Source organism: Pocillopora damicornis, chromosome 14 (genome assembly GCF_964200805.1).
Source record: "Pocillopora damicornis chromosome 14, jaPocDami1.2, whole genome shotgun sequence".
NCBI lineage: Eukaryota > Metazoa > Cnidaria > Anthozoa > Scleractinia > Pocilloporidae > Pocillopora > Pocillopora damicornis.
This window is the reverse complement of record NC_142683.1, coordinates 16,380,379-16,403,217: the sequence shown is the minus strand read 5'-3', so window position 1 is coordinate 16,403,217 and position 22,839 is coordinate 16,380,379. Positions and strand designations below refer to the sequence as shown.

General features: G+C 38.0%; 1 protein-coding gene and 1 pseudogene across 2 annotated transcripts in view; both read left to right on the top strand.

Annotated features, from left to right (window-relative positions):
* The first annotated feature begins 1,289 nt into the window (after nucleotides 1–1,289).
* Nucleotides 1,290–22,597, top strand: LOC149034739 (uncharacterized; annotated as a pseudogene). Its single transcript, XR_016182930.1, has 6 exons — nucleotides 1,290–1,467; nucleotides 2,198–2,277; nucleotides 2,704–2,857; nucleotides 3,834–3,995; nucleotides 4,258–4,335; nucleotides 22,000–22,597. The product of XR_016182930.1 is annotated as an uncharacterized LOC149034739 (transcript).
* LOC149034735 (uncharacterized) overlaps nucleotides 9,316–22,839 on the top strand; it is a 43,126-nt gene continuing 29,602 nt past the window's right edge. The window contains exon 1 of the mRNA XM_089194340.1: nucleotides 9,316–9,716. The gene's annotated coding sequence lies outside the window, so the exon portion shown is untranslated. The remainder of the gene's footprint in view (nucleotides 9,717–22,839) is intronic.

Sequence of the window (22,839 nt, the reverse complement as noted above, 5' to 3'; positions counted from 1 at the left end):
GAGAGGTTTATTTGGCATATCATTGGCTGTTGTTTACTTTTAGTTCCTAACCTTAATAAACTCACTTCTCTCCGTGCCAAAAGCGAATTATGTTTTATTTGTGTCTGGGAGCGTAGTTGGGGAATTAGTTCTATCGGGAAAGGCTTTTCAACGACGATACGAACATCGTTTGTGACCACATTCCTTTGGAGTGAGGAAGAAAAGGAAAATCACAGGGCGCCCACTCTCGTCCTTGGAGCCACTCGTTTTCTCTAATTTTGAACACGAGGAATGCTTGTTGATTATGTTTCTAAGACTTGCGACTTAAGTTAAGTGTGTATAGTGCTAAGGAAACATGCAAAAATGATAAAAATATTCACATAAAGTATAACTAATCAGATCGTATGAAAGTGAGAGAATATTGTTATGTAAAGCGCTCGAGAATTACTTCAGTAGTTTTAAGGTATATACAAAGTATGCTGAATTTTTGGAGATATCTACTCCAAGCGCAGTCTATTAAGTATATTTTGGTTGTTTTTGGCCTCGCACCAGCGGCAGGCATTATAATTAACAACGCATGAATAAATGGGTTCAGTTTCTAAGGAAACTGAGGTGCTGCGTCGGTGAGGGGTACAACAAGATAATTTGGTTTATAATCCAACTGCACAAGGTAGAGTTTAAATGACGCGAATATTTATACCACATCTGTACAGTTGGTTATTTTGTACTGTAAAAAAAATCCGTTTAACCGGTCAGCTGCGAAAAATATTTAATTTTCCTAGACTTTCACTCATGAAAACGAGCACTGTGATTGGTTAATTCTTGGTCACGTGCTCTTGATTAAATTCAAATGTATCCCCCGCTCGCCGAATACAACAGTATTAATATATTTTCTGGAGCAAACGTTACCATCAATTTTTACAATTCAAAATGATTTTGTATTCCTTATTGAGGTTATAAAAGCGTATTTTACTTTTCATGTACTTTGAAACGTTTGTAATTAAGTTAAGACTTATTCATTCAGCAGGATTAACGTTTGTGAATACAGAAGTTGTGTCGTCTTTGTTTATTTTACCATATGATTGTTTAAGGTAAAGTCTAATTACACAGTAAAGCACTTAATGTATGGTCCCTCGGGAAACTAGTTAGTTCTGTTTTCTCGAGAGTCCTGATGTTTCCCTCGACTTCGGCTCTGGAAACATCTGGACTCTTGGGAAAACGAAACTAATTGCTTCCCTCGAGACCAGGCTCTCCTTTCAATTTCGGTTGAAGAACTTCCGGCTTCAAGCTTGCACAGACTTATGGGCCAAGGGACTCCCCCTTTCATTTTCACAACACGCCATTGCGATTCTTCGTTCTCTGACATAACGTTAGAGTCTTTCTTGGTACTTTTTCAATCTTAGAGACTTTCTTTGAAACATTTCTATGACGGATTGAGGAAGCAAAGTCGTGAGACAGTCAAACTTGCCTTCCATTTGAGCGACAGAGGTAAGAATTAACGCATAGCTGAGTCAGATTTTTGAATATAAGGTAAATACTTTTATTTCGAGTTTCTCAGTTAACATTTTCTCCTTCAAATGTTCCTCATCTGTCTAAAATTTCTCTGATTTCCGACAATGGAAGACGTTCCTGCAGTTAACTGATGAGGATTGCTAACTTTTACTTGATTCTGGCATGTATGAATTGTGTTGCCGCTTCGTGTTACTGATAAGCTCATTAAGCTGAGCTTGTCTGAACAAGTTACAGCTGTCGAATTCACAAAAGTTCGCAGGCAATACCTGGCATTTACCCTGGATAAAATAAGTAATTCGGGAGAATTAAAAGGAATATTGAAGTCATGGATTTGATTTTGTGCAGGCGGTGATGATCGGAACACTTACAGTTTCGTTTCTGTGTACGTGTCATGCACACCATCATGATCGTGTTTTGCACTAGCTAGCTTTCGTGTCAGGCTCACATAAGTATTAATTTAATGTGCTCCCGTATTAACGATGCATTTGATCAAATCAGAAAAATTTCCCGCGTATTTCACGTGTTCATGTCTATTATTTTAGAAAGTTTAAAAGTACCTTTTTCCTTTTTGATAGACTGCTTAGATTCTCCCTTTAAACTGAACTGTTATACTGATTTCCCTGTTAAATACACGATGACTTTTCTTCACATTTCACCTAGTGATTTATTGGAAGCGTCCTTTCAACTAACTGCATTTGATTTTTAGGAATCCAATTCATCAACTGGTAATGATAGATTGGTATCTGAGTAAAGTTTACCTTTAAATGGGTAGCAGAAATTAGCCAGGTAAGCCTGATGAAATGCCAGGGGGAAAGGGGGTGGACTGGCATCCCGTCCAAGGGGTGTAGTTACTCCCACTCACTTCATGTGAGGAAACCAGTATTATAAGCTCATGGCCTTGATGGGCCACTGCTCAAATACAGACTTTACCCACAGCCTCTTAAATAATTTGAATTGCTGTTGTAACAAATTATATGAACTTGCAACACTTGCCCAATTTATTTCAGTCAATTGCAAATGTATTTATAAATATTGAATTATATTATATATATATCTTTGTTCTTTTGCTGCTTTAATAGTATGATATTAATTGCTCGTGATTTTGTGTCTATGTATCCCTCCCATTCCCAGAAAAGAAAAGAATATTTATTTTACAACTGGGTAATATGTTGAGCTGATGTTTATTACCATCTGCAACCAACTTTCTTTCAGGCCAGGATAACTTAAAGCAGCACCTTTCTAAGAAGCATCAGTCTTCTTACAGTTGCTATGGCAACAGAAAGAAGTCCAATTAAAGTTCCATGTGAAAATGAAGACTTACCTGAAAAAGGAAATGCACCAGATTTTGATGAGGACACTTTGCAAGGTGAGCTGTGTTGAGCTTCAGCTTCAGTTATTGTTAGAACTTTTTCTATTTCACCAGTTTCAAGAGGATATATTATACACTGTATGACTACTCTAAAATATATTTGGCCAGTCATGACTCTCTCCTACGATTACAATATGCTGTTCATTTAGAGGATCTATGACACAGAAACCTTTGTCATTTTCTTTCCTAAAAGTTCAAAGCAATAACACAAAGGTATAATAAGTTAAGACTTTATTTGATCATCATATGACATCCATTGTGTAAGTTTGCATCATAGGTACCATCATCATCATCACCATCTTCATCACCGTCATCTTTCTATTATAATGAAACAATCACTTTGAAAGCTTCAACATTCCCTCCCTTCTCCTTGAGCAACCCACAGGCATTTGATCATCATCCAAGCCAAAAATGGCAGGTTGGGGGGGGGGGGGTTTAACCCTGCCTGACTGGCATTAGGGAATATGAATAAAAACCATCACATCTAATTTCCAGTAGAATACAAGTGTTAATTATCATTGAATATGGGGGTTTTTTAAAGGTAGATGGTGCACTTTCACTAACAAATGGCTCAGAAGAAATAAGGCTAAGAAATAAGTTTTTAAGCTTGATCAATTAGTTGAAACTCAAATTGCTAATTATTTTGCTTTTTACATAAAAATTGTGTGGTGCATTTGACCACATTATTAATTTTGCCCAGGGAAAAAGGATTTTTAGGAAACCTATCCAAAAATTTAAATGCCCAGGGGTTTGCCTCAAGTTGAGTGATGCTTTATTCTCATCATTATTCTTACCCATGTTGTCACCTACATCATTAGCATGATCATAACTATTGAAAATCTGCAGATTTTAAATCTCAAGATCTTGGCAGCTCTGATTACACCCGAATAATTATTAACTACAACCACAGACTTTGACACAAAAATTTTTTTTCTTTTATTTTTTTCTGAATTATTTTATTTTTTCTTTGCAGCCACAGCTGATGTTTATAGGAATGAGGGTAATGAGGCCTTCAAGAAAGGAGATTTCATCAATGCTATTCATTTTTACACCAAAGGAATTAAAATGAACTGCAATGACAAAGAACTCAAGGCCAAACTGCACAACAACAGGGCTATTGCACATTCTAAACTTGGTAAGATGATGAGAGCTTTAATATGCATTTTTTTTTCTATTTTGAAGCTATTGAGTTGTCAGTGGTAGTTTTCTGAAAAAAGGTGATAATTTTGAATGCATGCCCAGAAAAATTTACATCTTATCTCGGCCTCTCAAATATACAAAGAAGTAACCTCTTACCCCAGATATCAATGAGTATCACAAGTTTTTCCCAAAATTATAGTAATGGTAGTTGGTTTGCAACTTGTATGGCTAATCAGAGATATTTATTTCAATAACAGGAAATCACCAGGATTCACTAAGAGATGCAGAAGCAGCCATTGAGTTAAATCCAACTTTCCTTAAGGCAATTGTGAGAGGTTAGATATGTTAGCTGTGCTATAGTAATAATAATAAAAAAAGAACTCAACACTCTAAGGTTAAATGAGGTTAAATGGAGTTCAATCTTGTCTCAATTGACTTTAATTAAGAGGTTGAGACCACCCTGATGTACATTTGAATCCAGCTCTTGACTACTATGCCATTACTTCCATTAATCATGATGAGAAGATTATTTTGAACGGGATGAAGAACTCAATGCGGAATGCAAAGCAAAATTTCAGCATGAATATTTTAGTTCCTTAAGTTCAATGAGTCACAGGTGTCAGATATGTTAAGAGCGTGTCCACAAGAGCACCGGGCAGTCGCGCTACATGCCATCTCACCGATTTCAATGAAACTTTGCCAGTTTAAAGGGTCTACCCCAAAACTCAAAAAGACAAACTGGTTTCTGTTTTGGTTTTTTTCTGGGGGGAGATAGACCAACCCCCGGTTTTTCTTAGTTTTCACCAAGGAAATCGCTTCAAATAGGTAAAATGTATGAAGCTCTCACTGCGATGGTATTTAACCGATTACTTTGAGGACTTGCACACATATTTTTACATCCTTAGTTAATGTCTGCTGCAAGTATCAGTCAGTTTGATTGACGGCTTGTCAATCAACAGAAGCAAATATACGACTGTGTTTTTAGACTTTTCGATTCATCCAAATATTTTACAACTTTGAGGTCAAATATCTCCCGTTGCCAGAAAGCTACAACACTTATCTTAATTACCCTTTATAACCCATCATTTCATCTCTGAAAATCATCAAAAAAATCTCTGGGCACTACCGTATTTTTGTCTTGGATACCTTTTAAAATCTGCGACTGTGACAAGTCTCTCTTAGCTACACCTGTCACGCAATTCTTGCTCTAGGCGGTCACTTGACAAAATAAACCTACATTTTTTAGCTCTTTGTACAAGATGATTGATCAAGAAAGGTGAAAAATGTGAAAAACTGTCGAGAAAAACTTTCGAAAAGCGTTTCTTTCTTCAGTCGTTTATTACTTTGATGATTTGCTAAAATCAGTAGATATGGCTTTTGTACGGCACAAAACATTCATTAGTCTATAATTTGATTGTTTATCATCATCATTGCTCATTTTAGGAGATTTTAAAGTCACATGCTGTGTGTTGGCTGATATTACTAAATAATGTTCCAGTGTGCTACAACTTCGGCTTTCACAGACGAGAAATTCTGCGCTCTCGCTCGAGAGCAAATATCAATAGTTCTATCGGACTAAAAACTGTGCTTCTGTCTCGAAAATAAAATTCAAATAGTGTTGACGTTGTCACTTACCGCCATCGAACATTTACATGCAGAACTCCGCTATGCTAACATCTGTTGTGTGACCCGAAGACTCTCCGTAGGAATTATTCAAGCGCGTTGTTTATGCTGTCTGCTACATAACAATTTCAGAATAATCTGCAGATCTCTATGATTATTTACCTGCTTCGATCGTAAAATACCTGCATATTTTTTTCAAGCATTCTATCACTACATATAAATCTACATCTCTCTAGATCGAGTGTTGCCGGCGTTTAATTGCGTGACTTGTAAATTTTTATATAAGAATGAGCCAGCAGTAATTTGACGAGAAAAGGCTTCCTGCAAATTTCCCTTGATGAAATCCCAAAAGATAGCCAGTTGTTTTCGTGAGCAAATGTCTTTTTTTTTTAGCTTAATAGCAGCTGTACCCTCTCCTGCAGTCTTTGTCTAAATTTTGCAAGGTCCCTCCTTATCTTCTGCCTTGTTCGATCAATTTCGAATTCTGAAGCTAGATCATTGGCATCGGCCTCTCCGTCCTCATTCATATTTACAGAGGGGACCTCATCAATAAACCAATTTTTGTTACGGCAGATAACCGGCTGAAGTATCGAGCGATTTGCTGCTGTATCAACCGGTCAGTCTTAGACAACATTTCTGACTGGTGTCGTCTCTTAAACTCTCTCGATATTTGGGAAATCACATTAGAGGCGGTTGCCTTACTAGTTTCCTCCCTTGTCCAGCACACGTCTAGGAGATAATTCTCTGCTTTCTGAGAAAAGCTGTATACCCACGAATTTAGAGGTATGAGCTGTTGCCGTCCCTGGCCAGCGCGAGAAAAATAACATTTGGTTCTACAGTTAGTTGCAAAGGAACAAGACAACTGCACCATCTTGACTTTATCAATTCGAGTGTTAGATTGAATTGAGGGCTTTTTAGACACTCGATTTCTTACATGGCATCACTATGAAGATGTAATACAACTGATACACCTACACTACATAGGATTAACAATGTCTGTTGCGCTGTTGCGAGAAGGAGGAAAATATTACCGGAAGTGTAAACTCTTTTTAAAAAAAGGTTCAGAGACGTTTCAGAGATGTCTATCTTTGATCGGCTGTCACAAAAAAATGACCCCCACTTAAATTTACTAGGAAAAATGAACTTACCAACTCCTTGTTGAAAAAATTGGAATTCATTTGACCGATGCGCCGGTTGTTTCAATTTTTCTTTTTCCTCGGGCTGCTATGAAACAGTTCAGAAATTGACTAATAAATAAAGTGTTTTGAAATACCGTTCGGAATTTGCCTTTTTTTTCTGCGTGCAAATCAAGGGTAGACAAAGTTTTTAAAACATTTGACTACAATTTCTTGGAGTTCACCTCGTCGGCCAGAGTCAAGACGCGCCAAGGTAAGCGACATCGCCCTTTAGTAAAATAATTTTCCAAAGAATAAACTTGGCGAGCGTGAGGAAACGCACATTTTTCTCATCATTGTGATCAAAGCCCAATAATGTACCCAAATTTGTACTTACGGTATCAAACCATTGATTATGACAGGGTGAGCTTAGTTTTTCTGTCGAGGTCGACGTGACTTCACATTAAAAGCATTTTTGACGGAACAAACTAGTGAGCATCACTGCACGAATTAAGAAGGTAAAAACTTGTATTTATCTCCCACGCGTTTCGTCTGACAATAGACTTCATCAAGGATTTTTTCAAGTAGGGTAAATAAGCTTGTTCATATACAAATAGTAAATAAGTTGTCTCTTTGCTATTGAAGCCAGTGGATAGAATTCGCCAGGTGCGCCTACGGTGTTATACATGAGTGACATTTTCCGGACGTTACATGTACGAGTACGTGATCCGTTTGAGGGTCACAGATTTAGTGTAAATATTTCACTCCTCAACATCACCCAATGTCTCTAGTTTACAGAGGTCGTAGAACGTTTCATTATATGGAGTTGCCTTCTGCGGGTAGAAGGCTACAAGCGAATTTCTCAGGCGTAATTGCCTTTGATTTCTCAATTGATGTTGTCGCAAACACAGTTTTTGGGAGTCACGAGACAAAAAAACTTATCAGGACCTAGTTTCATGTTCTAACGGAAATAAATAGCAAATAAAAACACATTTTCTTGTGAAATAAAGTCACAAATGACGGGGGTTCTCCGAAACAAATAGTGATAGAAAAGGATTTCAGTTCTGCTCAATATTAACTTTTCATGGCCTACTTCCAAATCTGAGGGAACGCGCTGAGGGAATAAAAAAACATAAATGTGTGATAATGCAAGCAAGAGAATGAAAATCCAAATGAAGAAAAAAAGAAAACATAGGAAGCCGTTTTGCAGCGTGCAGATATCTTTTCAGCCAGACCTACACACCTAAGCCCGACACCACCCAGAGAAACTCGAAAGAGTTCTGTATATGAACTAGCTCGCACGTGCACGCAGGAAAGGCCATGACAATCAGCGAAAATAATAGCAAATGCAAATGATATTTGCAGTCAAAAAACAGGAAAATAAGATAACAGAAGGATTAAGAACTTTCTAGAAGTGTCTTCTTAAAAAAAGAAAAAAGGTGAACAATTTTTACTTCTCATGAAAGGTCACGCAGTAGCCCTACAAATACTACAACTACAATACTCTACGTGGATTTCTTGATGGTGGAGAGTGGAAAAAACATTTTCCAGTCTAATTTTCTGGAAACATGACGTAGTTAATGAATTTATGGGGCTACTGGTACTGGTTCCTACCAAATAAGGGGGGCAGAGTTTCCCGTCATTCGCGGTATGAAAAAGCCGAAGTTGTTACACTCGGGAACTTGTACGTCAACAAGCAGGCGACATGTGACTTTAAAATCTCCTCTCCTGTTACAGTTTCCTTATTGTAAACTGTGTGATGATAATAATAGACGATCAAAGTATAGGCTAATGAACGTTTTGTTCTGTACAAGAGCCCTATGTCCTGATTTTAGCAAATCTTGAAAGTAATAAACGACTGAAGAAAGAAACGCTACGATTTTCCCATTGATTTTTCGTCTACATGCATCTCTCTAAACGTGAAATTTTCCATTCCTACAAAAAATCTCGAAAGTTTTCCCATTTTTTACCTTTCTCGATCAATCATCTTGTATAAAGAGCTAAAAAATGTAGGTTTATTTTGTCAAGTGACCGCCTAGAGCAAGAATTGCGTGACAGGTGTAGTTGAGAGAAACTTGTCACAGTCGCAGATTTTAAAAGACATCCAAGACAATACGGTAGTGCCCAAAGATTTTTTTGATGATTTTCAGAGATGAAATGGTGGGTTATAAAGGGTAATTAAGATTAGTGTTGTAGTTTTCTGGCAACGGGAGATATTTGACCTCAAAGTTGTCAAATATTTGGATGAATCGAAAAGTCTGAAAACATAGTCGTATATTTCCCTCTGTTGATTGACAAGCCGTCGATCAAACTGACTGATACTCGCGCCGCCTATTAACTGAGGATGTAAAAATATGTGTGCAAACCCTCAGAGTAATCGGTTAAATACCATCGCAGTGAGAGCTTCATACATTTTACCTATTTGAAGCCATTTCCTTGGTGAAAACCAAGAAAAACCGGGGGGGGGGTGATCTATCTCCCTCCGGAAAAACTAAAACAGAAACCAGTCTGTTTTTTTTAGTTTTGGAGTAGACCCTTTAAATTGGCAAAGTTTCACTGAAATTGGTGGGATGGCACGTAGCACGACTGCTGGTGTTCTCGTGGACACGCTCTCAAGTCACTATCTGGCTGTTTTAAAAAGAAGCATCAGGACTTAACTAACTCTTAGCGTTTTTTGTGGGAGTTGTTGATCCCAATTTAAATGTTCTTGGAAGTTTTAGTTGTCTGTAAAGCTAAATAAATCTAACTGAAACCTAATAGGGCCTGTTTATTCTTTTCCGTTTAGTTTTTTTGTTTTGTTTTGTTTTGTCTTTTTTTTTCCTCTGGTCTGTAATGATTTCAATGGTTTCAGGTTCTTTTCTCAGAATTGAGCTGCAGTAATAGTATGCTTCTTTGTGTTGTTGCCTACAGGAGCCACTGCTTGTGTTGAATTGAAGAGATTTGAAGAAGCAATCAGTTGGTGTGATAAGGGACTAGCTGTATCCTTTGAAGGAATCTTTCATTTTTAACCGTGGGTATAATGGAAATGGTTTCCATAATTTGATGTTTCAAGGGAGAAAATACAAAGAAGGGTATTAATTATGATGGGAACTTGTCAGCTCACATACTTTAAGTGTGTGTTATTAAGAAACGTAGGAAAAGTTATTACCTCATGACTTATTAAAGATATTACTCCTTTTAGCCAATTTGACTTAGTTATACTATCCATGCCAATAACTGGTACATTAGTTTAGATAACCCTTTAATTCACAGACCAAGTTTGTAATTATCCTTACTGTTAACCGTACGATTTTTGTAATGTTAGTTCAAAGAATTCAGCATTGGATCAACTAATTATCCCCAAATTGATATTTTTTTTTACTCTCAACACTTACCTGATTGATATTGTATTGCTATTGTAAGGAGAAATTCTCTCTTGGTCACTCACGGGAGTTAAAGGGTTTAAAGACTAATATTCATCCAGTTTATACATGGTACGTGGGTAGATGATCTCTCTAAAACAAGCCAGAACAAAAAGCCCGGTAATGTTTTCATATCTTATGCAGATTTTCTTGCCTTCGACCTTTTTCCACTACTTAGAGACTTGGAAACTTTCGTCCTGCTTTCCTATGGACAAATAAAAACTTTAAAGACACGTATTGGTGTTGTAGACTCATTTCTTCCACTGCTGTTAACATTCTTCTGATGTTAAAGCTATATTAATTTAAAAATTGAGCAAGTGCTGCTCAGTTTTTGGAAACTAGGGATTAAATTTGGATATTTTGCGTTAAATTTTGAGGCTGCACACTGAAAAAAGATTTTTTGAAATGTGAATTTACTTCATAACTGACTTTAAGACTGAATGTTGATAAAACATCTATCTTTCATGCAAGCCCTCCTAATGGGCCATTTTATAGTTGTGTACTTAGTTGCCAAGCCTTTCATTTGGAGTAAGGCTGAAGATGACCTTGTTGTGATAGAGACCAGTATCTAGAAACGATAATAACAAAGTAGTTTGCTTTAAATAGCAGCAATGTTTTTATCATAACAAGGTCACCCTTAGCCACACTCCTGTTCAAATGCTTGAGAACCAAGCACGCAAATGTTAAAATGGACTATCATAAATTAATATGATCAGAAAAATAATATTTCTTTGTTTTTTCCACATTTTTAACCCTTAACATAAAAAAGATTGACAAAAGCAATAGGATCTTGTTGTCATTAAGACTTCAGTCTGTCAGTGAAGTGGGAGATAAGTCCATGGAGGAAAAAGATCCTATTAGTCATGACCACGGTAGTGCAAGTTCAGGTGATGTCAATAAACGGGGAGAAGAGGCCATAGAGTACCTCAAACTATATCTTAAAAAAGCTAAAGAGGTAGGAGACAAGCATGCGGAGGGTAACGCTTATGCCCATCTTGGCAATGCTTATGGCCGTCTGGGTGATTTCAAAAAAGCCATAGAGTACCACAACCTACATCTTAAAATAGCTAAAGAAGTAGGAGACAAGCGTGGGGAGGGTAACGCTTATGGCAATCTTGGCAATGCTTATTTTAGTCTGGGTGATTTCAAAAAAGCCATAGAGTACCACAACCTACGTCTTAAAATAGCTAAAGAAGTAGGAGACAAGCATGGGGAGGGTTACGCTTATGGCAATCTTGGCAATGCTTATCACCGTCTGGGTGATTTCAAAAAAGCCATAGAGTACCACAAGCTACATCTTAAAATAGCTAAAGAAGTAGGAGACAAGCATGGGGAGGGTGGTGCTTATGGCAATCTTGGCAATGCTTATCAGAGTCTGGGTGATTTCAAAAAAGCCATAGAGTACCACAACCTACGTCTTAAAATAGCTAAAGAAGTAGGAGGCAAGCATGGGGAGGGTAACGCTTATGGCAATCTTGGCAGTGCTTATCACTGTCTGGGTGATTTCAAAAAAGCCATAGAGTACCACAACCTACATCTTAAAATAGCTAAAGAAGTAGGAGACAAGCATGGGGAGGGTTACGCTTATGGCAATCTTGGCAATGCTTATCGCCGTCTGGGTGATTTCAAAAAAGCCATAGAGTACCACAACCTAAATCTTAAAATAGCTAAAGAAGTAGGAGACAAGCATGGGGAGGGTGTTGCTTATGGCAATCTTGGCAATGCTTATCAGAGTCTGGGTGATTTCAAAAAAGCCATAGAGTACCACAACCTACGTCTTAAAATAGCTAAAGAAGTAGGAGGCAAGCATGGGGAGGGTAACGCTTATGGCAATCTTGGCGATGCTTATTTGAGTCTGGGTGATTTCAAAACAGCCATAGAGTACTACAACCTACATCTTAAAATAGCTAAAGAAGTAGGAGACAAGCATGGGGAGGGTAAAGCTTATGGCAATCTTGGCAATGCTTATGACAGTTTGGGTGATGTCAAAAAAGCCATAGAGTACCACAACCTACGTCTTAAAATAGCTAAAGAAGTAGGAGACAAGCATGGGGAGGGTGGTGCTTATGGCAATCTTGGCCATGCTTATTTTAGTCTGGGTGATTTCAAAAAAGCCATAGAGTACCACAACCTACATCTTAAAATAGCTAAAGAAGTAGGAGACAAATCATCTGAGGCAATGGCCTACTGTTCATTAGGATACGTTTTTGAGTTGCAAGGTGGACTGCTAAAAGCCGTTGAACATTACCAAGCTAGCATAAACTTATTTAATTCCTTGAGAGTACTTCTAAAATCTAAAGATGAGTGGAAAGTTAATTTTCGAAATCGGCATCAAATGGCGTATACGGGTTTGTGGAGAGTTCTCGTAGAACAAGGTAATGTAGATGAAGCCTTATTTGTTGCTGAGAATGGACGAGCTCAAGCTCTGACCGACCTCATGGAATCCAGTTTTTGTGGTGGAACAAGTCACCACAAAGGAGAAGATGAAGATTTCAAAGTTTTAAAAAACGTTCCATCAAACACTGTCTTTCAGGCAGTGGACCAAACTGACATCAATCTTTGGGTTGTGTCCGAAGGAAAACAAGTTCAGTTAAGACAAAGTAAACTCAAAGGTTTTGTTTCAGAGAATAGTGAATCTAGCCAGTCCTTTGAGTCGTTCATGCTCGGTGTCTATACACAACTTGGTGTACTTTCTAATGTGAGATGCGAGAATCGATCTTTAGATGCTTTGAGGGAGGGCCGTTCAAAAGTGGATGAGAAAACCAAAGAAGCCAACCCTCAACCTCACATCCAAAAAGACGGACGCTTGAGCACTTTGTATGATATCGTTATGAAGCCAGTGGCTGACTTGCTTGAAGGGGATGAGCTACTGATTATTCCTGATGGACCCCTGTGGATCGCTCCTTACGCTGCATTGAAGGATGGTAATTCTAAATACCTGTGTGAATCGTTCACAATCCGAGTCGCTCCATCGTTAGCAAGTCTTAGACTCATTGCCGATTGCCCAGATGATTATCACAAAAGCAGTGGTGCGTTACTTGTAGGAGATCCGTGGGTATCCGAGGTTACTAACAGCGAGGGAGAGAAAGTCCTCGACCAGCTTCCGTGTGCTAAAGAAGAAGTAGAAATGATCGGAAAAATTCTGAATATCAAGCCAATCACTGGCAGACAAGCCACGAAACGTGAGGTGTTGAAAAGACTCAGTTCCGTTTCCTTAGTTCACTTCGCGGCACACGGATGTCCGGAAACTGGCGAAATTGCTCTTACACCTGACCTAGACCGAATATCTATTGTGCCTACGGAGAAGGAGGATTACATTTTAACGATTCGAGATGTGTTGAATGTTCAACTTCGCGCCAAACTTGTTGTGCTCAGTTGCTGCCACAGTGGTCGGGGCGAGATCAAGGCTGAAGGTGTGGTTGGCATTGCGCGCGCTTTTATGGGGGCTGGTGCTCGGTCTGTTGTGGTGTCCCTGTGGGCGATTGAAGACGAGGCTACTCTCCAGTTCATGAAATGCTTTTATCAACACCTTGCAGAAGGTAAACCAACAAGCAAGGCACTGAACCTGGCCATGAAAAGCCTCAGAGAATCAGATGAGTTCCACGAAATCAAATACTGGGCGCCTTTTTTGCTGATTGGAGATGACCTCACGTTTGACCTGATGGCAAAGGAAAGAGAATATTTGAATAGAAAATCAAATAAATGAGAAAATGTTTTTTTTCATCTCAAAAGAATGAAGTAGGAACTTGGAAGGTTTAAATGTTTGTCTATTTTAAACAATTTTTGGCTATTTTTCTTTACTTTTTATTTTTTTGTTAAATGGAACTTGAGATGTGCAACTTTACTGTGGTAAAGAAATAAACCAGTCTATTTCATTACATTTTGATCAGTGGAATTGTCTTTTTTTGTTACCTTAACAAATTTAAATGCTTGCGAAGAGAACGAAATGCAATAAGGCCTCTGTTATGAACGAGGTTTCCATTTCCACCAACATGTCACTCAGCTCTGTTCCTGTATTACAATCAGTTGTATGGAAAATTATTTAAAGTTTATTTCTTTTACCCAACCAGGGGCTTTTCCATCGGATTTTAATTACCTTTATGCTCTAAGGTTTTGATAAGCAAAGAAACAATTCGTCATTTGCAGAAGTTGGCGAATTTTAATTTCCAAAACTTTGATTGAATATGTATGTGAATTGAATATGTGGATTGATCTTAGACCGTTTTCTACATCATAAATTACTTTGTTACAATTTACCTTCATCTTTACCAAAAAATTGATGACCATTTTGATCTCAATCCATTTTAATGCAATCTAGTTCTGTCAGTGCCAAGATTGCCATTCTAAGCTTAATTTGAAGAAGTAAACATCAGAGATGATGTTATTAAACCTACTTTTAGGGGTGTAGCCAGCCTTTAGTCCCAGAGGCCCGGCCTACAATTGCTTTCTGCCCGCTTGACTTTTACCAGAAGATAATATGACCCTTGCAAATGTTGAAACAAAGCTTGAAATTTGTGAGGGAAGAGGCTTACATTTAGTCAAAAAGCTGGCTACAACCCTGTTTTCAATCAAACGAGTCTGGCCAATTTTTGTCCGTTTTACCAAACACTGATCCGTTCGTTTTAAAGAACGACGACAGAGAGGCTAAAAATTGTCCATGTAATCTAAACTAGGAAAGAGGGACGCAGAGTTCACTATAATTAAAAGTTTCCATAGATGTGACTTTTAATGTATGTGACATGGAATTTGTTGTTTCTAGTACGACAATATTTACGCTCATAAATGAGAGAAGCAGTTAACGTAAGCCATGTAGTCCTCAATGGGAATTATTTTGGTGAAAAGGCTCATGAATTAATGTAAACCTAGTGCGTTGTTCGAAAAGGTTCAGGTCTTCAGGATAAAACTTCTAATTGTTGAAAATCACCTCTTCAAATTTTTTCATCGCTTTAAATTTACCTCAGCTTGTTTTGGAGATGTCTGATAATATCTTTGTTAGGTTTAAGTATTTATAGATTGGTATTTTTGTAATTAGAACCCGTTATATGGTCAAAAGTTTTAAGATATACTGTATGACTGCTGTTTTTGAAGAAAGCTTTGTAAAATCAATCTTAGTTTTGCAGATTATTGTAACTACCATTGGTAAATGCTGGTATAAAATGTAATAGTTATCCTCACACATGGTTGAATATAATGTAACTGGGATTTTAAAGACATGCTGGGACAGTTTCAACTAAGCATGGTTTGCATAATATCAGTGTATTTCGTGTAAAGTGTTTTGAAGCTATTTTTAATTTAAGTTGAAGATAATTGTTCATTTACCTTAGATTACATTAATTAACTCATGAACTCCCAAGTTCTGAAGAAAAATTCTCCCAACTGATAAGATTGTGTTTCTCTTTGCTGCCGCTTGTTCCGAGAAGGCGATGTAACATTACGTTTCTAGTAAAAGATTATTTCTCTAATTGTCGTTGACACCGTGTTTGTAGGTGTATTAATACTGTGAGGAGAATTTAAATTATGATCAGTCTTGGGAGTAAATGGGTTCATTTTAGTGTCTCCGTTTAGCGCGTATTTTACTTAATGCCTTGAACGATTTAATGCAGTTTCTATTCTTATTTTTTTACTTCTTTGTGTAAGAGAAATATACAGTGTAAAAAATACAAAAACTGCGTTGATTTACATTGTCTGTCTTCATATTCTTAGGATGCACGTAAGATGTAGAGAAAGCAGATCCTATGGGGACAATGCTTGTTTTGACCCTCGCGCCAAGTTGATAATGTGTGCAGCTAACAGTGTACTAACATTCCATGTTTCAAGCCCCCGCCCCCTTAAGAAAAGCGTGTCATCTCTTCGATTGTATCTCTTTCACTGTCTATCGTTCTCCGTATTGCCACACGGTTTTGAACGCCGACGGACGTGTTCATACTGTTACATGTGCGCGCCTTTTTTTATCTTTTTCCTCACACAAGTTTTTACACCTTTTCACATTTGCGCATCCCTTTTTTTTTTCTTCTTCCTCTGGTTCCTTCCTTTTTTTTTTTTTCATTGCAATTTTCCTTTATTCCCATCTTTACGTGCACCTCTTTTATCGCCCTCAACTCTATTCTTCTGCGCGCTTCATAGGACGCGACTATCTCCTTGTCTGTTTCAGTTTTCACTCGTTCAATCTTCGCGCAACGTCTGGCTTCTTACAACTCATATACTTTGTTACTCCCCCATAGTAGTTGTTATCATGCGTATTATGCCTACTTTGGGATGGCGTCCTCTTAAAGTCATCTCTAGTAAAATCTCAGTAAAATCTCAGTTTTCCTTTCGATTGATTCCTAGTCCACAGGGTGCCAGTGCTTGCTCTCCTCAGTCCTCCCATCATAATAGCAGTTATTAAGCGGAAGAGCTCCCTCCAAGTCTCGGCGACATAATCGGTGCATTTAGTCGGAAACGAGTCCCTCATTGTCCAAATTAAGGCCTCTTCTATCATCTGATTGGGAATGGGTCAAACTCTCGCCCAGGGTCCACCTACAATGCGAATCCAAGATGGCGGCAGGCTAATCCACAGCCGGACTCTACTGAGTCGGTAGCCGCCATCTCGGCTGTAGACGCAGAGAAGACCCTGGGGAAGAGTTTTGACAAAGCAATAATTAAGAAAGGATAAGTTACAATAGTGCTTAGAGAGATAGCCGATGACAACTTGAGAGATTCATTATGAGCAAACACGTTCCGTCGATTATTAACTCCATGTCTCCTCGAATACGCACTCCTATATGCCCCTCTTCCCCGTCCCTATACATCCCTGTACTGCAAGTTTTATCATCATACAGCAAAATACAACATTATACCCCTGAGTAGCACTGTAAATCCGTAAAATGCAGTAACTAGAAAACGCTTCACAACAATATGTACCCCTAGATAGCACTATGCTTCCCTCTACTGAATTTTAAATCACCATACAGCGCTATATTAACAATTGCTCCAATTTGGCGCCAAAATAAGTGCGGATATTTGCGCGTGGTCATTTTCTCGAATTTTCTGTTCCAAGATGCGGAAACTGTGAGCTTCGAGGAACAGATAATATCCAAGGACAAATATCCATACATATTTTCGCGCAAAATAGACGCTATTGTGTTTTTTATCTTTCAAATACTTTGCAACGCACGTGAAAAATGTTAAGGAACAGCTTACTGAATTGAACGCTCGATGAAAACCTCTGCGTCGTTTAAAGAAAACACAGCATTTTCTACTTTTAATTCTACTTTAAGCTACCCTACATAGGCCACTTTTCTGCTATCACTCAAAAAAAGATCCGCCATTTATGAAGCGCTATTGAAATGACTTGGATATCAAACTGGTTTTGTCTTCCTTCAAAATCGGTAACTTGTTTGGTGTGAAAGACCCTGTCGCTGACGGGCTCCGTTCACGTGTGGTTTATAAGTTTGTATGTGGTGGCTGTAATGCCTGTTACGTCGGTGAAACCTGCCAGAATTTTTCCACACGTGTTAGAGAGCACTTAGTAAGTGACAAGGCCTCTCACATTTTCAGGCATTGAAAGATTCTCCGCACTGTCGCGCTCTGTGTTCAGCAGATAACTTCCATGTTTTAGATCACGCCTCCCCCGGTTTTCAGCTTAAGATAAAAGAGGCTATTCGTATTCAAAGAGAACAACCATCTTTGAATCAACAATTTCACCATGTAAATCTAAAACTATCTTTTTAATTCTCACACTTGCATGCTTTACCTCTCTTCTTGTTGTCACTATTCATCTTAATTAGCATTGTTCTATTTACTATATAATTCAACTTTCAACGCTTTGTACATTAATTAACTGAAGATGACAGAAGTTTCTGTCGAAACATGTTTTACAAACTCAAAAGTTTTGTCGCTTTCTTTAAATTCTTGACTTGCCTGCTAATATCAAGACACTTTAAAACACTTACCGTTTAAACACTTTCTTTCCTATGACGCTCTTAATACGCTCAATGAGCTGCCAAAATTCTCTTCAAATGCATTTTTGTTCGTGTGACAGCGGAATGTCTCTGATTCTTGAAGTCGATGTTGCCGTAGCAACTGAGACTTCCATTTCGATTCTGTTATTTCGCGACGCAAAACAACCCATGGCATTTACAGTTTGACTATTAAACCTAAAATGAAGATGTGTAGACACTGGCTGAATAGATTAATGAATCCAGCTGCTTTCCCTTAAGAAAGCTGTCATACGCTGTGATGATGGGTGGTGTATAAAAACTCTGACGTTATCTGTGCAAAACGTTTGTCTTTACATCGACCAACATCTTGACTTGTTGTTCACACTAACTGAAACGGGAAAAATTCCGAATTTCTGCTTGAAAAAACTGCCGTTTGGTCGAGAAAGAGTAGATATGCCCTGTCTCCACCAAAAGCCTTGATATTAAGCTTAGTGATTCGTGCATGAGTGAGAATTGGAAAATTGTTTAACATTTTGACAGACAAGAACATACTGGCAACAACGCAACACTTCAGCTATAAATTTTCATTTTGAATATGGTAATTGTGTCTTTGTACTACCAGTTAAGCTTCTGAGTTGTTCCCCTGACATGTCTCGAGCCTAAAACTGTTGCCGAACAGTCTCCCTCGGCGATTGGGCCTCTAGGCATCTTACCTTTCTCTATAGTATTGGTAAATGGCATTTGATGATGAGGTATTATGAAATGTTGTTACTATTATTAATTTGCAGATGTCGTTGGACTAACTATCAGCGATATTGATGGGAAACCGCTAATTTTCAAGCACAATTAAAGTTCTATAAGTATAGACAATGTGCAGTTATACGCCATACTTGTGTAATTAAAAGAATTCGTTTCGCGAACTTTCCTTCGTTCTTCAAACCACTAATTTTCTAATATTTATGCGGTACTTTCATAATTTATTGTTACAATTTCGTGCAAATGTAAAACGTAGATTAAAGCTGGCTCCAGAGGTTCAAAAATGGTGAGGATCTGAGTGGTAATTATAAACGACAATATAAAACATTAAATCTAAACTACCATAACTTACAACTTAGTTATTTTTTATTTATTCAGCACTACGCTTAAAAGGAGAATTGAGAGGTATATATCTTTGCATCATAAAGAGAGTGGCTTTCTATTCTCGAAACCCCCACGGATTACTGCTACTGGAGTCTGTGCAAGGTCAGTCCAACTAACCTGAGGTCGGTATATATTCGTTGCACACCTCATGAGAAAATAATGGGACAGGGAGGGAAAATCAGGACGTTGGCTAAATATATCGATTTCAATTCAGTTATTTTTAGATTGAAGCGGGAAGCATTGTGGTTTCCTAATTTAGTTTCTTTATTGCCAAAGTCTAAGATTAAAAGAGCCAATCTCCTCGCTGTTTGCCACTACATCAAGTGTATTCACTGGCCACTGCGGCTCACTGAGAGAGGCTGAATGTTTTTCCACACGAATGCAATGCGTGACATGTGCAAGTAAAAAGAAAAACATGACAACCGTTCAAGACTGAAAACTATGAATAACACTGTCCCATTATTTTCTGTTGACGTCTCTAATGCACGCAAATTTAATAAAAGGACTGTTAAAGGGCTGTGAAAGAGATTGGACAAGTTGTTGGTAAGATAAGATCGTAGCTATTCTGAGTCACTATGACTTGAGGTTGCAAAAGGGATCTGTTTGTGCTTGTGTCATTACTTTAATAAAAGAGATTCTTCCATAGTTGAGAGGTTGAAAATATATCAATGAAAAGCAAAACAATAGTTTTCTGAATGCGAAATCCTTCGTACGCTTTAATCTTTAGTTCAGTATACATGTCCTATATTTGTACGGGTACTTCAAGGAATGGCGTCAAAATCCACGGTGGTCCCTCTCCTTCATGCTGGCCCTGCTCCTCCCCCTCAGTGGCCTGCAGGCGGAAGTGACCCGTATAGTTGAGACGAATTTCCTTGATAAACAGCTGCAAACAGGATAAGTGGAGATGCCCACTCTTGTAGGTGCGGTAAAGAACAGCTGCAGTGGTGTCGTTAATGTTTCACTCGAGGAAGGTGAACAGTAACAAAAACCATGTCCAGGGAAGGTGAAGAAATTGGTAAACACAAGATTGCTAAGGTGTTTCGCGATCGTGGTAGCCAGACGAGGTTGCGTTCACAATCTATCTCTGGGGATGCAGAGTTTGAATTCACATTTCCAATTCCAAGTGAGTTGAAAACGCGCGCAAATGTTTTAAGCTAATTTTACAAAGTTATTGTTCATTAAACTGAGCTACGCTGACAGTCTGACAGTCTCCTTCATAGGAGAAAGCAATTTAAAACTTTAGCATGGAGGCTACGCATACTCTTTTTTAGGAACTAGGAAAGGAGCGCCAAGGAAGACTTTTTAGTTGATTGATGTACGTCTTCACTAAACATTTTTTGTGACTCATGTCATATTAATTAATGTTCACCTCTCCTTTTCAGATTTTCGTTATCCACGCATATACACCCGTCAAAGAATTCTTTACAAAACGATTTAATCTAGTAGAGTATCTCTATCTAATCCGAAGAGCTAATGATAATTCTATCACTTCAAGAGACTTTAACCCTTTAACTCCCAAGATCTGAATGTTAATTCTCCTCTCTAGCTGCTACACATTTCCTTTTAAATTGGTTACGAGAATTTGGTGTTAGATCATTATAATAACTTCTACCTAATAAGTTTGGGTATTCTCATTACCTGTTTGCAAAATACTGTATAGTTATAATAGGGAGAAGTTGCATGTTAATCACTTCTGGAAGGTAAAGGGTTTAAAGTTATTTAATTAAGGCAAACACAAGGTAACTATTAGATAATCCTTAAGTAGTACATGTAATGTTATTCATATGTTATGCATGTAATGTTTCACTATCGTCAATTTGCTTAAAGGTGAATAAACGCATTGAAATCACAATTGATTTCCTTCAGGCTCTGCTCACTGAACTACAAGTCTGCTGTCAGGTGACTAACGTGGACGCTATTTTAGTCCCTTAAATTTCTCATTTTCCAATATATGCGTCAGCAACTGAAATTAGATTCATGAAACAGGGACGCATTTTGGAACAAAAATCATGGCAATAACTGGTGTCGGTCGCAAAGGTAGAACGGACGATTACTGGTCATTCTGATTTTTCGGTCATTGCTAACGTAATTTAATTTTAATTGCGGTCATTAAAGCATCATCCTAGGCAGACCCTTGCAAAAGTTTCACCAAAACTGCAGAAACGTGAAGATATTGGCTTAAACGCACAACATTGGAGTTATATCAAGGTGAAAAAATAAATTTTGATTTCAATCCAGCCTTTTTAATTTTCTCAAACACACTTGCAAGTGCAATGACAATGTGCAATTTTCGATTGAGTGTCGAAAATAATCCGAGATTTGCCTCATGCATTAATTTTTAGTTTTTCGTGCATATATATAGTCGCGCTAGTCGCAGTTCGCTTTCAAGCAGCTCCTTCATTCTTCATTTCGTCTTCGGACAGTGTTTTTTCGTTAAGCGCAGTTTTTCAGTAACCGTAACAATGTAAGTATTGTCGTTTCAAGTTGGCTCAGTGCAGTTCTTTCCTATCACCCTTACTTAATTAATTGTTGTAATTTTGTATTTATTTGTTATTATTATTATTTTTTTTTTTTAAGTTTCAACCCACATCGTTCACCGTCAATAAATCGCCTATTTTACTAGTAATGGTGGTGTTGAGAAGTTACGATTGCCGCAGTCACAGTGTGTCAAGAAATATTGCGCTAGAAAGCGAATGGAATGTATGCTGCAAAATTATATCAGTATTAGGGAAAACTGTATTGATCATACTCGATTGTCTGGTGATCACGGAAACCGATCACGAGTCTTACGTACGTAAAAGCTGGTTTGGCTTTTGCACAGGATGTCACAATGGTATGGCTGGCTTTGCTACCTATTTTCACCGCTATCTCTACAGCTGCCCTTCAGAATGTTTCGCAGTTTCCCGGTTACAAGGCAATTTTACATCAGCTCAAGTACGCTCCTTCATTTTGGACTTTAATAATCCTTTTGACCGTCGCCTTGCTTCGATATGTCAAGCTATTTTTATCAATTCTTTGTCTCCTTGGGTCGTAATTGCTTGCTTGATAGAGAGTTACATTCTCAGAACTTTGGTTGATGTATCTTTAAATTACACCAGGTTGAACTCTTTAAAGCAGAAATATCCCATTTCCATTTTTTCTACACCTAAACTGTCTTTGTTCGTGTTTTTTATTGCTACCTTTATCAATCTCATGGCTGCTCTTTTAGCCCTGAGTGTGGAAATCCGCGAGATGCATAAAACAGATCGAGCTAAGAACTCGATCGATTTGGATACCATAAACGGACTGCTGCAGGTCTTTGGTACAACCACTTTTAGAATTAAGTTAATGAGATTCTTTTAGGAACAGTTTTTCATCGACGACAGGAACATTCTTTGCTTTCATATGCCTTTGGAGTGAGAAAGACAGCGAAAATTGTAAGGGGCTCATTCTTGTCCTCAGAGGCACTTAATTTCGCTTACTCTGATCAAATGATTAGATCACTAAAATGGTTGCGCCCCCACGGTGCGAAAAAGGTTCTTTCCATATTCTTTCACAATTTCTGCTCCTAAATGTTACACCTTGCCTCTTATGGAGATCAGTTTTTAGCGATTCGTTATCGTTTGAACACAGCGTTTTCAATTTTTCGTTTAGCTAAATGT